The sequence below is a fragment of the Euphorbia lathyris genome, chromosome 4 (assembly GCF_963576675.1).
Source record: "Euphorbia lathyris chromosome 4, ddEupLath1.1, whole genome shotgun sequence".
In the NCBI taxonomy this organism is placed as follows: Eukaryota; Viridiplantae; Streptophyta; class Magnoliopsida; order Malpighiales; family Euphorbiaceae; genus Euphorbia; species Euphorbia lathyris.
Window position 1 is genome coordinate 50,872,568 of NC_088913.1, and position 17,665 is coordinate 50,890,232.

Below are 17,665 nucleotides of genomic sequence, written 5' to 3' on the forward strand. Positions count from 1 at the left end.
ATGTGTGTGTGTTAATTAGATTGTGAACATGTTTTATTTATTTTTGTAGTTTAAGTTCGTTTTCTAATCGTTTTTAGGCAAATATTGCCAAACTAACACGTATATTAGCTTTCAATTATTTAACATGGCTAAGTGATCCACCAAAAGTCGCACCAAACGGAGTTTCTACTCAAATCAAGTGATTGGTGGGACAATTTAGCCTCGGAACTAATGTCGTTTGGAGTTTATATATATGTGCAGGTCAAAATAGGAACAAGTTCGGGCGAAAATCACGTTTCGGTAACACCCGGCAATCACGCATGGCGTTTGGGCACTTGCTGCTCGCCAAACTGGCCTTTTTAGGCCAACTCGGTGAGCTGGCCTGCGGGAATCAGTCTTTTGACTGATTCCCAGCCCCACGATGTCACGATTTCGCCCACATTTTCCCACCTGCAAAAGGAAACGATTTCGGCCAGATTTCGGACTCAAACTGCAACTATAAATATGACTTTTCACATGTAAATTATATATCTTTATTTTATTGTAAAAACCATAGCTTTCCCCCTTGAATCATCCTCTCCAACTCCTCCATCTCCTTCATCTTCCATTGAAGAACATTCGAAACTCCATTCTCCGAGGATTATTCAAGGTTCCTCCTTAAGTCCTAGGAAGACGCCTGCAGTGGTAGACAAGTTCCCTGAAAGAGATTTTCTTACTCTTTTACAACTTGTTTATCTCTTTATCCAGTCTATGAATCCAAGGCTCATTGTATCTCCGTGACAATTTTCTTCATCTTTAATGTTAATATAATTCTTGTTTTGTTCAATTGATTCATCTATTTAATCTTTATCTTACGCTTTGTTTGATTGGTTTAACTCATTCATAAATCCAAATATTTTGTTGGCACATATTGCGAGCTGAATCTGACCTAGTTAGAGCCTATAAGATTGACGACCTTATAGAAGATTAAGCCTAAATTTCTGAGCCTTAGAGCTAGTTTCGGCCTTACAAGGGAATCACGATCTAGGATCCACAGATGGATAAGTAGGGTTAATCGCCTCGAACACAAGTGACTTAGAATAGGTTATTAATTGGCTGTCTAAACAAGTTTATATTCATCATTATCGTATCATTCCATATCCCTTCGGGTAATTACATTATTGAAAGATCACTTAGGAGTAGAATAATTTAGATAAGAGTAGCTTAACTTAATCAAAACCAAGCTTAAACCCCCCAAAACCTAGATAACATTAGAAACTGAGTAGCTCGATACTTGCAGGAGTAAATCCTGTGGATTCAATACCTGGACTTGTCCAGATTATTACTTGATAACGACGGGGTACACTTATCCCTTAGTGAGTCTATCGGACCAACATCCGTAGGCGCATCAAGTTTTTGGCGCCGTTGCTGGGGATTTATTTTCTCTGCAATATCGAACCAAAGGTCAAATTTGTTAGTTTAGGCATTCATTGTGTTTATATTTTTTGTTTTATACCTTGTATACTTGTTCATATGTTAAATAAATTAGGTTATACCTTTTCTATTTTTGTTCATATGTTAAAACTATACTATTGTATCATGTTACATTGTAAAAATTTGTACTACTTATTACTGTTTTGTCAAAAACAATTTTAAGTATCCCTGTGTAATGCAACTTCTTGAACGGTTTTGGTGGAATGGCAGCACTGATTGTCGGAAAATCCATTGGGCCTGATGGAACAAACTCTGCATTAGAAAAAATGAAGGAGGACTCGGATTCCGCAACCTATACGCTTTTAATAAGGCTCTCTTGGCAAAACAAATTTGGCGTATCATTCGAAATCCGACATCCCTTTGTGCATAGGTATTCAAGGCCAAATACTTTCCTAGAGGTGAGATTTTGTCAGCCAAGATTGGCTATGCACCAAGATTTGTGTGGAGAAGTTTAATTCAGGTACGCCATATCATCGAGGAAGGAAGCTGCTGGAAGGTGGGAGATGGGCAATCAATTGAATTACAGAATCATAAATGGCTTCCCGATGTCCCGTGCAACAGGCCCCCTACAGATGTTACATGAGCCTCCTACTAAATGGGTGTCAAGTCTGATTAATGACGACTCATTCATATGGAAGACAGATTTAATTCATCATTACTTTGATTCGGACACGGCAGCAGCTATCATCCGTCTTCCACTGAGCCAACGACGAGTTGCTGATAAAATCTTCTAGAGAAAAACGAAGTGGGGGGATTACATAGTGAAAACCGGCTATGAGGTGGCTTCAGTATGGTGTCCATAGTTGGGAGGGAGAGCTTCATCATCTAATGCCACGACTTCCATATGGAAAGACTTGTGGAAACTACATTTACCTCCCAAGATTATTCACACAATCTGGTGTGTTTTAAACAATGCTCTTCCATGTGCCGAGGCTCTAGTTAAAAGGAAAATGAAAGTGAACCCATGGTGTCAGTTATGTGAAAGAGCTCCAGAAACATTATTACATTTATTCAAGGATTGTATCATCTCCAAAGGATACTGGAAGAGCTCAAAGGCCCCGATCAAAGTCTATAAAATTGGGGGAATTTCGACACTTGACTGGTTCTCTAATATCATAGCACAATCTACCAGGAATGAGCTGATAGAGGTATGTTGCATAATCTGGATCCTGTGGTACGAACGCAGTCGCCTTGCTAACGGGGATAAGCGACTAGGTATTGTCAGAGCAATGAACTGTGTTCAAGATGCTATAGCTGGTGCGGCTAGGAAAAAGACAAAATGAGCCAAGGGGATGCAGAAGTTCAACAACAGCGAAATGAACAAATCAAATGGAAGCCTCCTCCTCCCGGGACTCTAAAAATAAATTGTGATGCAGCTTTTGACTCAAACACCAACCTTAGTGCGTTCGGTTTTTTAATTCGCGATAATATGGGCACGGTCCATCATGCTGGATGCGGCTCGCTTGGGCAGTCCCTAAGTGTCCTTCACGCGGAACTACAAGCGATAGCTAATGGCCTTGCCGTAGCACGACAAGTCTGCTTGTCTCGATTGATTCTCGCTTCAGACTCATTAGACGCCATCACGCTAGTTACAAGGAAGATCGAGTGCACCAACTGGTTAGAAACAGTGCTGGAAGACATAAGGAAAGCTGCTGATGAATTTGATTCAATAATCTGGCTCCATGAAAGAAAGAAGGCAAATATCCCAGCCCATTTACTTACGTCTAAGGCACAGAGGTCTGATCAAAAGAAACTATTATGGGAAGACTTCCCTAGCTATTTTCATTCTGTTGTTTTAAGTGAAGTAAGCAATTTACTTATCTAATGAACGGTACCCCTTTAATAAAAAAAAAGTATCCCTGTGTAATTATGTGAATTGTATGATAAAATTGTATACTAGGTAGTTATGCTTTCCATTTCATGGAAACCATGTTTATTTTATTTATCTTTTCTTTTCAGCTTATGCATACTCGATCCGCGGAATTACCTTGTGCCCCTCTTAATCTTGAACTTGAACGTACTCTTTGCAGGATCAGTCAAATCGACAATAGCAAGCCAGCTGAGACAAGCGAACCTATCAAAATGACAGATCCAGAGACCAACACTGAAATAGGCACTCATACCTGCTCAATGAGTGAGATTTTAGCACCATACAGACATCAACATCTGTCTGGGATCGTGGCTCCAAACATTCTAGCTAATTCTTATGAGATCAAGTTGGGAATAATTCACTTGATCCAATAAGCAGGACTGTTTGGAGGAGAGGTGCAAGAGAGCCCGAATGATCATCTGGATCGCTTTCTAATGTGCGCAGACACCGTGAGGACAAATGGAGTTCCTCAAGATGCTGTTAGACTGAAGCTGTTGCCGTTCACTAACCGGACAGGCTTTGGAATGGCTGAGATCGCTAGAGCCCGGGTCAATCACTATATGGGCAGGACTAGAGAAGGAGTTCCTCTCTTACTACGTTCCTCCTTCTAGGATGGTGATGCTGAGGAGTGAAATTACTTCATTCCACCAACCCGAGCACGAAGCGCTCCACGTATCCTAGACCAGATTTAGGAAGATGATGCGCATGTGGCCTCATCATGATATACCTAAACATCAGTTGGTGAGCGTCTTCTATCACGGTTTGACGTCCACTAACCAAGCTACTGTGGACTCCGCTGCAGGTGGAGATCTGTTTAGGAAGACTACAACAGAGGCATATGAGATGATCAATGAGTTGGCAAGGAAGAGTGTGCAGTGGCAGGAGGAGAAACTCACTGGCCCCTCAAGGCAGCGGGTGTTTGATGTGGAAGATCAGGACCAGAACCTGGTTGTAACGGAGCTGAGCAAGAAGATGGACATCCTGTTGGCGAAATTCAGCCAACCTCCCACTTGTGTGCATTGTGGCGGCGACCACCATAGAAAAGACTGTCAAGCTGGTAGCCCTTTCACTGGAGATGGGATGGAGATGGTCAACTATATTGGAGGACAACAGAGGTACAATCAGAACTTCAACAACTACAACCCCAACAACTACAACCCCAACAACTACAACTCCTATAACAACAATAATTGGAGGAGGCCTCAGCACCCGAAGTTGTCTTACGGGAGCTTAAACCAGAATGTGCTAAGGCCTCCCAATAGTTTCGTTCAGGATCATAGAGAATAGGGGCTTGGCATGCCCCCATATCAACAGCAAAACCAAGGCCCGTTGCCACCTTCCAAGGAGCCTGATAAAGTGGTGACCCTCTTGAAGGAAATTTCGGCCAGGCTTGCCAACAATGAAGCCTTCTGTAAGGACCTGAGCAATCAAGTAGCTCGGATTAACAGGGACAGACAAGAAAGGCCGTAAGGTTCTCTTCCAAGCACAACGGAGAAGAATCCAAAGATCCAAAGAAAGGAATAAGTAGCGGGAAAAATCAGGTTTTCCCAGTTTTTGATTAAATTTCGAACAATTCTTTTATGCTTTCAGTTCTTTATTTTTCATGAATATTTTGATTGCTTTATTTTCAATTTCTGTTTCTTTTCGCTGAATCAAATTCCCCGTTAGTTTTCCTTATTTCTTTCTTTTAAAAAAATATTTTTTCGTTTTTCGGTGTCCCTGGCAGAAAGGAGATGAAATTTCGCCCCCTGGTGCCTAGCTCGGGCGAGCTGGGGCTAAACCCCAACTTGCCGAGCTGCTCGGCTGAGTTGGCCAGCTCGGCCGAGATGGGGCTGAGTTCGAGAAATTTTCCCAAACTCCAAATATATATATATATATATATATATAAATTAAAAATTAGAGAATGGGGGATGAAACTCATCCCCCTCCTTCCTTTCTTTCTTCTTTTCTTTCTTCTTCCTCCACCTTCTCTATTTCTCTCTCTCTAAACAACCTTAACCCCCAAATCTTTGTTTCTCAACCGAAATCAACGATTAAGGTATGGATTTTTACCTATTTTTGATTTTAAGCATGATTCTAACATTAGTTTTTAGTTTAGGAGCTTTAAATTTGATTTTTAGGTAAACTTAGGTTTTGGGATTTTTCCAATTTTTGCTCTTTTCTTTTACTTTTCTTGATTCATTTGCAAATTAATAACTTGTTAGTGATTTCTATATGCTTTGGGTATGATTTGAGTTTCTAATTTGAGATATTTGGAAAAGATTATTCAATTTGGGTATTTTCTCCATTTGAGCTTCAAAAGTTCGACTATGTGATTTATAGCCGAAAACCCGTCAATAGGATTTCATTTTACCCCCATAACATGTTTTGGTCGCTGGGGCTTGTTAATTTTGCACTAATTAGGATCTGGGAGATAATTAGTAAACATTTAAGGACCAAACCTTGCAATTCGGTCCCTAAGTGCCTAACTTTAAAGCTTAATCATGTTTTGTGAATTCATTGTTTGGGTGGTTTTAACACTAACTGTTTATTTATGCATATATCGCTTCTAACTTATCTATTTTGGCTACCCTTCTTATCTTCAGGAAGCCATGGGACGGAAAGGGAAAGACAAAGTCATTGATGAAGAAGAGAATAACGAGTCTGATGTTGAATTCATCGACTCACTACAGGTTCAGTATGAGTCTCCTTTCGGTTTAACATGTAAGGAATAGAGGGTTAAGTATGCCCATTTTGAAAAACATGGCCATTCCCCCCGAGTCCTTTTTTATCAATCTTTCGGAGCGTCTCTAGGATTGGATAATGATTTCAAGAAAATTCTGCAGGCCCAAGGCTGGTATAATCTAGCCACAAAGAAAATTGTCGCCTACGACAACTATACCCTAGAGCTCCTAAGTACCCTGAACAAGGAGAAACCTGAGAGTAATGACATATATACCTTCTGGCTGAGGGGACACCCCTTTTTCCTCCGAGAAGCAGCCTGTATGGGAGTTAGGAACGTAAATGGGGCTCTCTCGGGTTTTGAACAACCCATGACTGCGGAACTAGTCTGGGAAGAAATGACCGGGCAATCAGAATTTAACTTTAGCACTGCTACCTCGAGATCTCTACGGGATCCGCTCTTGAACCTTGCCTAAAAATTCATAGCACATAATTTGTTGGGCAAGCAAGAGAGCAATAAAGTCGCTACTAGCGAAGTGTTTATGTTGTGGTGCATTTCCAAAGGGAACCGGTCGATAATGTAAAAGCTATTTTCTCTTGTTTCCGTAGCCAGCTTAGCAATAAGCGTGGGTCACTCGGGCTAGGTTACTTAGTGACCAACTTTGCCAAAGACCGTTAGAGAGACATTGTCTTTGATGAGGATGGGTACCCACCAATGATACTTAACTCGGATTTTCTTGGAAGATCCACTTTTCAGGCGATGTTGATTCGGAACCCAGGTCAAGGAGCAAACTCAAGTAGCCAGCCACGAAAGCGAGCACAAAGACCACCGTGCCAGAGGGTAGTAAAAGAGGAGCGAGAGGGAGATGAAGAAGAAGGAGGTGTAGCTGCAGCAGGATGGTACCAAGCGGAGTACCAAGAGCCGAGGATTCAGGCTGAATTCCAAGCGATGAACACAATGATGACTGAGATGCGGAATCTCAATCTCCAAACCTATGCTACTGTTTAGCATATGGATCAGCGTTTCACCGCCTTCGAGCAGACAATGGACCGGAGACTATCTGGACTTAAGCATGTGGCTGCAGATTACTGCGAACGCTACGGTATGGAATGGCCATATCCCCCGACTGATCAGTAAATTGCCTTCTCCACCCTAACTCCTTTCATATATGTGTTTTATTGTTTTTATATGCAATGTTGGAACTTATTGCATGATTTAAGTGTGGGGAGGAGGGGTAGACAAACTTACAAAAATTGTATAAATTTTTTATTTTTGTTGCGTCGTGTCGAGTTTAGTTTTGACGTTTTTGGGTTTTATTTCCGTTTTTGCATGTTTTAGGGCCTAAAAACCGAAACTTCCTTCGAAGCTAAACTTTATTATTTGTTTCTGGGGACTGAGAACCGAATCTAAAATTGCATGACAACTAGTTTAGGTGTGGGACACAACCCTTGTATCTATAAACGCATGAGCTAAAGATTGCATTTAGACCCTACTTTTGAAGAAATGCTAGAATTAGTACTTAGGTAGATAACTTAAGGATTGAAGGCAGGTGATATTGAATTTGAGCTTGGGGAGAACTAATAAGCATAAAATTGAAACCCAAAGAATTGTGAGTTGAATTTGAGCCTAAGAGCGAACATCAAAAAGCTCTTTGTCTTGTTTGTGTGAATGCTTTGACTTGTGGAAGATTACAGATTTTGCACCTAATACTCAGTTGAATCTGCATGCACTGATTTGAGATGATAAACGATGAATCAGCCTCATTAGAATTAACCTTTTCTTTACCTTATTTTTATCTTTTTCATCAACTTTAGGAATACCCTTTAAGCCTTAATTTTTGTAGTTTTTCTTTCTTTCTAACCCTTATTTTTGCAAACTATCACTTAATTTGTTACCTAACCCAAATTTTTGCAAAGCTCACCTTGAGTCTTTGTTTTATTCTAGCGCTTTTTCTTTTTTTATGGCACTATAAGAGCAAGCCAAACGGCTAAGAGGTGAACGAGCATTACTGTTAAAAGAAAAAGAAAAAGAAAAAAAAGAAAAGGAAAAAGAAAAGAGACGGACAAAAGGGGAGAACTTCTTTCCCTAGTTCTTTAAATCAAAACGTCTCAGAAAAAAATGAATAAAAAGCCCAATCGCTTCAAATTTGCTAAAGCCATTTTAACTTTGTTTTTCTAGTGCTAAAACTTCTAACCCTTGTTGTACCTATAACCTTTCCTAACCATATTACAACCCCAATTCGAGGTTGTTTTTGATATTGTCGGAGTCATGTAGCAAAGTAGAGGAACTCGGATGAACGTGCAAAGTCAATGTAATCCTAAGCAAGAACATAAGCCGAGAGTAAACACTTTAGCCACTAAATATTGTGTGAATTGAGTGAACTACCTATGGTGAGGTGTCTTACTTAGCTATCCCCTTAAGCTCATTTAATTGAACATGTATCCTTTTCTTAAGAATATGACCTGTGATAATTGAAATGCGGCTTTTGGATATCGTGTCTCTACTTTGTAATTCCGAATACATGTAATTACAGATGCTCAAAATTGTGTCAGGCACCTAGTAAAACCAGGAAGTTTTTCTAGCTTGGCTAGTGATTACAAGTTTAGTTTTTAGTTTACTTGGGGACAAGTAAAGTTTTAAGTGTGAGGAGGTTTGATATGGGTCAAAAACCCCTACGGTTTTAGGACGATTTAGTTTAGTTTTTCGTCAATAAGCGAGCAATTCTCGCATTTATATGCATGTGCGTGTGTGTGTTAATTAGATTGTGAACATGTTTTATTTACTTTTGTAGTTTAAGTTTGTTTTCTGATCGTTTTTAGGAAAATATTGCCAAACTAGCACGTATGTTAGCTTTCAATTATTATCATGGCTAAATGATCCACCAAAAGTCGCACCAAATGGAGTTTCTACTCAAATCAAGCGATTAGTGGGACAATTTAGCCTCGGAACTAATGTCGTTTGGAGTTTATATGCGTGTGCAGGTCAAAACAGGAACAAGTTCGGGTGAAAATCGCGTTTCGGGAACACCCGGCAGTCACGCAGGGCGTTTGGGCACTTGCTGCTCGCCAAACTGGCCCTTTTAGGCCAACTCGGCGAGCTGGCACTGCCAGTGCGACGAGTTGGCCTATAGGAATCAATCTTTTAACTGATTCTTGGCCCCACGATGTCACGATTTTCCTCCATTCTCCCACCTGCAATAGGACGAATTCAGTCAGATTTGGGACTCAAACTGCAACTATAAATAGGACTTTTCACATGTAAATTATATATCTTTCTTTTATTGTAAAAACCCTAGCTTCCCCCCTTGAATCATCCTCTCCAACTCCTTCATCTCCTTCATCCTCCATTGAAGAACATTCAAAGCTCCATTCTCCGAGGATTATTCAAGGTTCCTCCTTAAGTCCTAGGAAGACGCCTGCAGCGGTAGACAGGTTCCCTGAAAGGGATTTTCTTACTCTTTTACAACTTGTTTATCTCTTGATCCAGTCTATGAATCCTAGGCTCATTGTATCTCTGTGGCAATTTTCTTCATCTTTAATGTTAATATAATTCTTGTTTTGTTCAATTGATTCATCTATTTAATCTTTGTCTTACGCTTTGTTTGATTGGTTTAACTTATTCATAAATCCAAATATGTTGTTGGCACATATTGCAAGCTGAATCTGACCTAGTCAGAGCCTATAAGATTGATGACCTTATAGAAGATTAAGCCCAAATTTCTGAGCCTTAGAGCTAGTTTCGGCCTTACAAGGGAATCACAAACTAGGAACCACAGAAGGATAAGTAGGGTTAATCGCCTCGAACACAAGTGACTTAGATTAGGTTATTAATTGGTTGTCTAAACAAGTTTATATTCATCATTATCGTATCATTCCATATCCCTTCGGGTAATTACATTATTGAAAGATCACTTAGGAGTAGAATAATTTAGATAGGAGTAGTTTAACTTAATCAAAACCAAACTTAAACCCCCTAAAGCCTAGATATCATTAGAAACTGAGTAGCTCGATACTTGTAGGAGTAAATCCTATGGATTCGATACTTGGACTTGTCCAGATTATTACTTGATAACGACGGGGTACACTTATCCCTTAGTGAGTCTCAATTGGGCTTCTGCCCTGAGGCGCATCAGTCCATATTAACCAACATATTCGAATCAATATGTTTCACATGCATAAGGAATACCATGAGTCATGGGCAACACACACCTGCAATCGCTAAACACATCCACACTCAATCCGCGTATATGAACCATCGCATCATACAGTAGATGCAAACAGTAATGTGAAACATATAAGTCAAGGTAACTAAAAGGAAATCCGCAGTGAGACACCACATATCTTTGTCTCGAGTCCTCAAGTGAGTATCTGGTTATATAGAATAAAACATTACAAAACTAATTTATTACAATTAAAAAGATTAAATTTAATAACAGAAAAAATGTCTTACTTGATTGCATCAATCTGGGCCTCAATGTCTTTGTGCACTTTCGCCCACACTGTATGGAGTGCTCCGGTAGATGAATTCTACCACTGCTTCAACTATGCATGTGCACTCTCTACTCGACATGTTGTTGTGTTTCCTAAGTGCAACATATTGTTCGTCCATGCTCGACAGAACTTCTCCTTATACACTAACCATGTGGTCTCCATATACTGTATCACACGATGCCATTTGGCAGTAGTATTCTTCATGCTTCTCACCGCCTCCTCATATTCGGCTACTATCGTCGCTTTAATTATTTTTTTCCATTTGGTATTCTTAAATTTTTTCCAAAATCCTTCATTCCAATCAATTTGCCTACTCTATCCTCCACATCTTTATTAATATACCACGTACACAACAAATGATGAGTTTCTGGAAAAACCTCACTAACTGGTCTCATCAATCCTAACTCCTGGTTAGTAGCAATTGTTGGTCCTGTGTAACATGATAATATTAGTTCCAAGGGGGGGGGGGGGGGGGTTAGGAACTATTTAAAAATTTTCACGTAAGGCTGACTATTAATTTTTAACTTAGACTTTCTCGAAGTCTTTTAGCACAGTGGAACTGAGTAAGTTTTAGATACAAGCTTGGTCAACAGGTGACTAAGTCTGAATCTATCCTTGAGTCAGGAAATAGCACTTAAGTCTATTCCTGAACTCAGCTTCTCAGTTCACTCAACTTAGCTTATGTTCTTTTTAGCGTTTAACTAGGCAGTGTTATAGCAAGCAATAATTTAAGGAGATAAGGGTTAGAAAGATATTACTCAGCAGACGTATCCTGGTTCGGCCTCTCCACCTACGTCCAGTACCCGGAATTCCTTCCAAGCTTTTTAGAATCCTCTACTGAGCTCTTTAAAGGTAGAGCACAAACCTTTTACAATAGCAAGCTGAGTATACAAGAGTACCTTCCTCTATTCCTCTACTCACTCCTATTTCTACCGCTGAGTACTATGAACGAGTACTCAGCTTCTCATTTCTATACTTCTAGAAATGATAAATGTTTGCTTGTCCTAAACAACAATTGCTAAGACACTTTAGATGATTTAGATCACTCTAGACTTTTACACAGAATTGGAATTGGTGTAAGATTTTGCTTTGCTTTTCTCACAGAACTTCGAATATCAATTTGGTCAGCGTTTCGACTTGATTGAAGATCTGCATCGAATGAAGCGTTTGAGTGGCCTATTTATAGTGACACTTGATGCACCAGTGATTTCGAATTTCGAAGTAACCGTTGGAGGGAAACAGCTTCCTATCGCTTTCACTCAGTACGTGCTCAGCGTCCTTGGCCAATCAAATTCTTGTATCTTCTGTCTTCGGCAGTGCTCAGCAGCTTTTCGTCAGACAAAGTAGAATGTCTCTACAATTATGGTAAAGTCTTCCAGACAGCTTTCTGCGTTTTCTGAACTTTATCCAAAGTAGAAATACTTTGTCTTCAAGTTTATTCAGGTCAGCCGCTGACCTGACTTTCTTGTCGCTCAACTCAGCAGCTTCGTCTTGAAGCTTTTGGTCGAAGGCTTCTCGATCCTTCTCATTGTTGGGCTTGCATTTTACTCAGTACGAACTGCGTTTTGATCTGCTTGGGCCGTGAGGCTTTGATCCGTTGACTTGGGATTGACTTTCTCTTGCGGGCCTTTGGGCCATTCAACTTAATGTCTTATGAATTGAATAACTCAACATTGAACAAACACATTAGTATGAATAAATCAAAGCATTTAAATTTAATGTGTTGGAATAATTTTGTCAAATCAAAATCATGTGGAAAGGTGTTTCAACAGCAATGGCTGTCAAATGAACATCACCTCCGAGCAAAAGCCTCAATTTTTCTAAAACCCACATATAACTACCCTCGGTCTCATCCTTCATAATTGCATATGCAATCAAGAAGTTCCTGTTAGAAGGCGGCATTCCAATTATCTCAAAAGTGACATTTTATACTTGTTTGTTTTATATGTTGAATCCATGCCAACAAACAAGTAGTAGGATTGGAACAAGGTGATCGAAGTAGGATGTTCCATAAAGAGGTGAGTCACAACATTGTTATCCCAATCCGCTTGCATCCAATGTATGTAATCCATATCTATAGCAAGCCTATAAAACTGACTGATTACATCCCGACCCTCAAAACTCTCAGTACTTATTTTTTCCTGTAATTATACATTTATCGTTGGGTCGGGTTATCCTCAGGGTTTTTTTCTTTAATCGCTGCAAAAATAGCACAAGGTTTTGCTTGAGCTGCACTCATTTGACACACAATTTTTTTGAAGCGGGACTTAGTCCGCTCATCTATCGATATCCCTAACGATATACAACCAATCTGATGAGAATCGGATTCATGCTAAGAACGAGATTATATTTACGAATTTTAATCCTTTATTCGACAATCCCATGAAGCGTGCGAAGTTCAAAATGAAATAATTTAATCACTTTCAAGTTACACGAAGATGAAATTGAGTCAAAAATCACCATGTGAATTTTAACCATTTGGATTTATGGGGAAAATAAAATCAATTCATTGAATTGATTTAATTTTTTTTTCAATGGTCAAAATTACAATTTCAAAAAAAAAAACCATGTGAACCTAATCAATTCCATGAGAATTGAGTCTTGTTTTCTCATTTGTATTATTGTCAAGTTATGTGTATTGATTTTCTTTGTCTTAATGTTGACTAAATAAAGTACTTAAATGCCCTTGTATTATTGTTGTTATCAAAAATATGTAAGGGCAATTCAAGTCATTGTTTGTATTTGCTTTACCTATTTAAGGGTGAGTTTTTCATATGTAAAACAAGTTTGATATTAATAAAAATATTTTGTGAGTGGTTTCTCTTGTGTTCTTTGGGGCACTACTTTGAACAGTTCGGGATTAAATCCTTAATTGTTGGAGACTGGGATTGGGTCTTTACAACCTAGTTTTGTAAGGGTTCTTTTCTGTCCGACCCTGATTCGTTAGCTTTCCTAGGGATCAAATCTAGTTGTCGGGTTTTCGAGGCACTGTTCCTCGTGGGTTCGCATCAGTTTGGTATCAGAGCCGAGCTCTAACTTTTCAGGTTTTATCTATCCGTAAAATTCTTTGGCTTTTTTTTGTTTTGTTTTTTTATTTTGTTTTTCTGTGTCAAAAGTTAAAAAAAAAAAGAAAAAAAAAGAAATTGAGTTAGTCCAGAAAAAAGAAAAAGACCATTAAGGCCTTAAATTTCATCATAGTCACGTTTAAAAAAAAAGAAATATATAAATATAAAAACTTTGCCCAAATATATTGAAGTTGGTAATCTGATGAGTTAAACTTAATTTCAATTTGTTTGTGCCAATTTGCTATTGATTATTTCCTAACGTCAATACTATATTTTGGTCATCGAGTTGTTTATCTGCGTTCCGTTTATTGTTTAACATTTTTGCTTCTTAAGTTGTACGATTAAATTTTGGTTTTTGACTGTTGAGTTTTTAAAACTGAATTGGTTCTACTGAGTTCTTTAAAGAACACTGTAAGAGAAATCGAGCGGTAAAAGGCACAGAGTGGTGAGCATATCAGAGAGAATAGCAAAAAAAAAAATGAGCGAAACACCGAGTGAATCTTGAGTTTTTTTTTATTTTTTTATTTTACTTGATCTATTTGAATTTATTTTGCGCAATACTATGGCAAATGATCAAGTGTTAACAATGTTGAACCGCTTGATGGAACGTATGGACATCATGGAAGAAAATCAACGAGTTGTTCTAGAAACAAACCAACGCGATGTAATGTATCATAATGATGACAGTGAAAGATCAACTAGAAATCAAGGTGACTATGGTAGAGAAGAAATAGGTCTTGGGAATGTAAAATTCAAAATATCATCGTTTGGTGGAAGAGACGATCCCGAAGCTTATTTGAAGTGGGAGAAGAAAATGGAAATGATTTTCGACTATAACAATTTTTCAGAAAAGAAGAAGGTACGAAAAGCTATTACAGGATTTTCAGATTATGCCTTGATCTGGTGGGATCAATTTGTGACAACCAGAGAGAGGTGTAGAGAGCCCCCAATTGATTATTGGAAAGAGCTAAAAGCCGTTATGAGAAAACGATTTGTTCCTGACCATTTCTACGTGGGTTTGTACAAACACATGCCGAGCCTAATGCAAGATTTCAATCGAGTCGAGAGCTACTACAACAAACAAGACTTCATATCTCGATATGAGATTATTGGTACTAGTGATAAACGTACATATGTAAGTGAAGAAATAAAGGGTGAAAAGACTGGAAACGTTGTTGATGCGTCAGGCAGAGTGAAGGAAGAGCCTGAGAGCATTGCATGCAATGATGAGGATGATACTCTTGAAATTGAAGAACTAACAAAGAAAGATGAAACACCGCCAAATAAAAAAATTGAAACAAGATCTCAAGTTGAGAATGATGTAGACAAGGTTGAGATTCAATATGTTTCTGCATCTGACCAATGTTATGTTTCAGAGATACTAGTTGCAAGAGAAGATGATGTGAAAATTGATGAACAACTGTGTGGAGTTGAAAAGACAAATTTTGTTGATTTCGTGGGTGTTGAAAAGATACGTGCTTATACTAACAAACTTGACATTTGTTTGTTTAGTGTTCTAGATTCTAAATTGCAGGTATTCAAGTCCATCCACGGACAACATTGCGATTCGAGGACGAATCGTCTTGAAGAGAGGGAGAATGATGAGAATCGGATTCATGCTAAGAACGAGATTATATTTACGAATTTTAATCCTTTATTCGATAATCCCATGAAGCGTGCGAAGTTCAAAATGAAATAATTTAATCACTTTCAAGTTACACGAAGATGAAATTGAGTCAAAAATCACCATGTGAATTTTAACCATTTGGATTTATGGGGAAAATAAAATCAAGGGAAAAGTACAAAAATAAACCTTGTGGTTACACCTGTTTTCGATCAACACCCATGTAGTTTAAAAGTTTGCAGAACGGTACCTTGAGGTTCATTCCGTTAGCAAACACAGGTTAAATTGACTAACGGTGTTAAAAGTCAAAGGAAAAAGAGTTAATTTGGTCCTTATATTTATTTATTTTATAAATTAACCCCTTAATTATCTAATTGTCATAAACAAGTCACAAAACAAAAATTCAAATTCAAATTTACCGTCTCTCATCTCTCTCTCTCCAATCTCTCTCCTTCAATCTCACTTCAAATTTAAGCTTAAGTAAAAAGATAAAAACTGAAGTAGTCGGATTCCTATTCTCACGAAATTCAAATCACCACTTCCGCCGGCTTCTGCTTCCTCTGATCAACGCAAATCTTCGCTGGTGTTCCATTTGCTCAGAAATATCAACTTCATCATTTCTCGTCATTACAATTTCATGTATTCCTATCCCGGTAATTGCCGGAATATGGCCTCTTCTCCTGATTACACTCTCGAAGAAGCTCCTGCTACTTCACTCGCAATCGATAACCGCGTTCCTGCCACCATAATCACTGGCTTCCTCGGCTCTGGAAAAGTTAGCTTCCACTTTTTTTGGGTTCTTCTGAAGTGCTTCCTGGTTGTGTTTTCATTGACCTTTTGTGTTGCGATTGAATGCAGACCACACTTTTGAATCACATTCTGACATCTCAACATGGAAAGTGAATTGCAGTCATAGAGAATGAGGTATGCCCTTTTTCATTTCGCATGTTGCAGAATTTCTTAAATATATTTCCTAATTTTTGCTGTTATCTCATTTTGCTGCTTGAATGTATATAGTCCTATTCAAAATATACATTCATTGTTGTAACTGTTTTGCAGCTGTATACTTTGTAACATTTGTATCAGATGCTTTCCTGGGTTCAAAAAATGGCTATCTGTAGTGAAGAATCTGAAACCGCAGTGGGCCTAGTAGAGGAGAATAGTGGAAGCACGGTGGTGAAGGGGTCCGACTCCGATCAAGTTTCCATTAACTTCGGTTTTTATCTTTATTTTTACTTAAAGCTTAAATTGGAGTGGAGATTGAAAGAGAGAGATTGAAGAGAAAGAGATGAGAGAGATGGTAAATTTGAATTTTTATTTTTGTTTTGTGGTTTATTTACGACAATTAGATAGTAAGGGGGTTAATTTATAAAAATAAATAAATATAAGGATCAAATTAACTCTTTTTCCTTTGACTTTTAACACCGTTAGTCAATTTGGCCTGTGTTTGCTAACGGAATGAACCTCAAGGTACCATTTTGCAAACTTTTAAACCACATGGGTGTTGATCGAAAACAGGTGTAACCACAAGGTTTATTTTTGTACTTTTTCCTAAAATCAATTCATTGAATTGATTTAATTTTTTTTTCAATGGTCAAAATTACAATTTCAAAAAAAAACCATGTGAACCTAATGAGAATTGAGTCTTGTTTTCTCATTTGTATTATTGTCAAGTTATGTGTATTGATTTTCTTTGTCTTAATGTTGACTAAATAAAGTACTTAAATGCCTTTGTATTATTGTTGTTATCAAAAATATGTAAGGGCAATTCAAGTCATTGTTTGTATTTGCTTTACCTATTTAAGGGTGAGTTTTTCATATGTAAAACAAGTTTGATATTAATAAAAATATTTTGTGAGTGGTTTCTCTTGTGTTCTTTGGGGCACTACTTTGAACAGTTCGGGATTAAATCCTTAATTGTTGGAGACTGGGATTGGGTCTTTACAACCTAGTTTTGTAAGGGTTCTTTTCTGTCCGACCCTAATTCGTTAGCTTTCCTAGGGATCAAATCTAGTTATCGGGTTTTCGAGGCACTGTTCCTCGTGGGTTCGCATCACAATCCATGATTGTGCTGTCCTCTCTCTCTCCAGCAACACCATTTACCACCCAACCCCCTAATTCAGCGATTTCTAGAACCTTCACCTAGAATTTGCAACCACAATATTTTATTTTCGTATTCCTCCGTATTACTTCCTCCATATCCCTATCCCTTTTGGGTATTCTTTATACCACGGGCACATTTAACCAATATCCATTTTAATTTACCCCCGGTCTTGTGAGAAGTTATAGTTAACTCGAAGCCAAGACGAATCACCGTCTGTTTTGCCCATTTAACAGCTTTCTAATATGTTTCAAACGTCTGTAGAGGATAAAATTCCCCACTGTAATCGATACTGTCACCTCCAAAGTCTTCTAACGGAACTTGCAAATGTTAACTAACGAACATTAGATTCCATTACGATCAAATTTGCTAATATTTCGGGTCTATGTCCCCAAAATTCT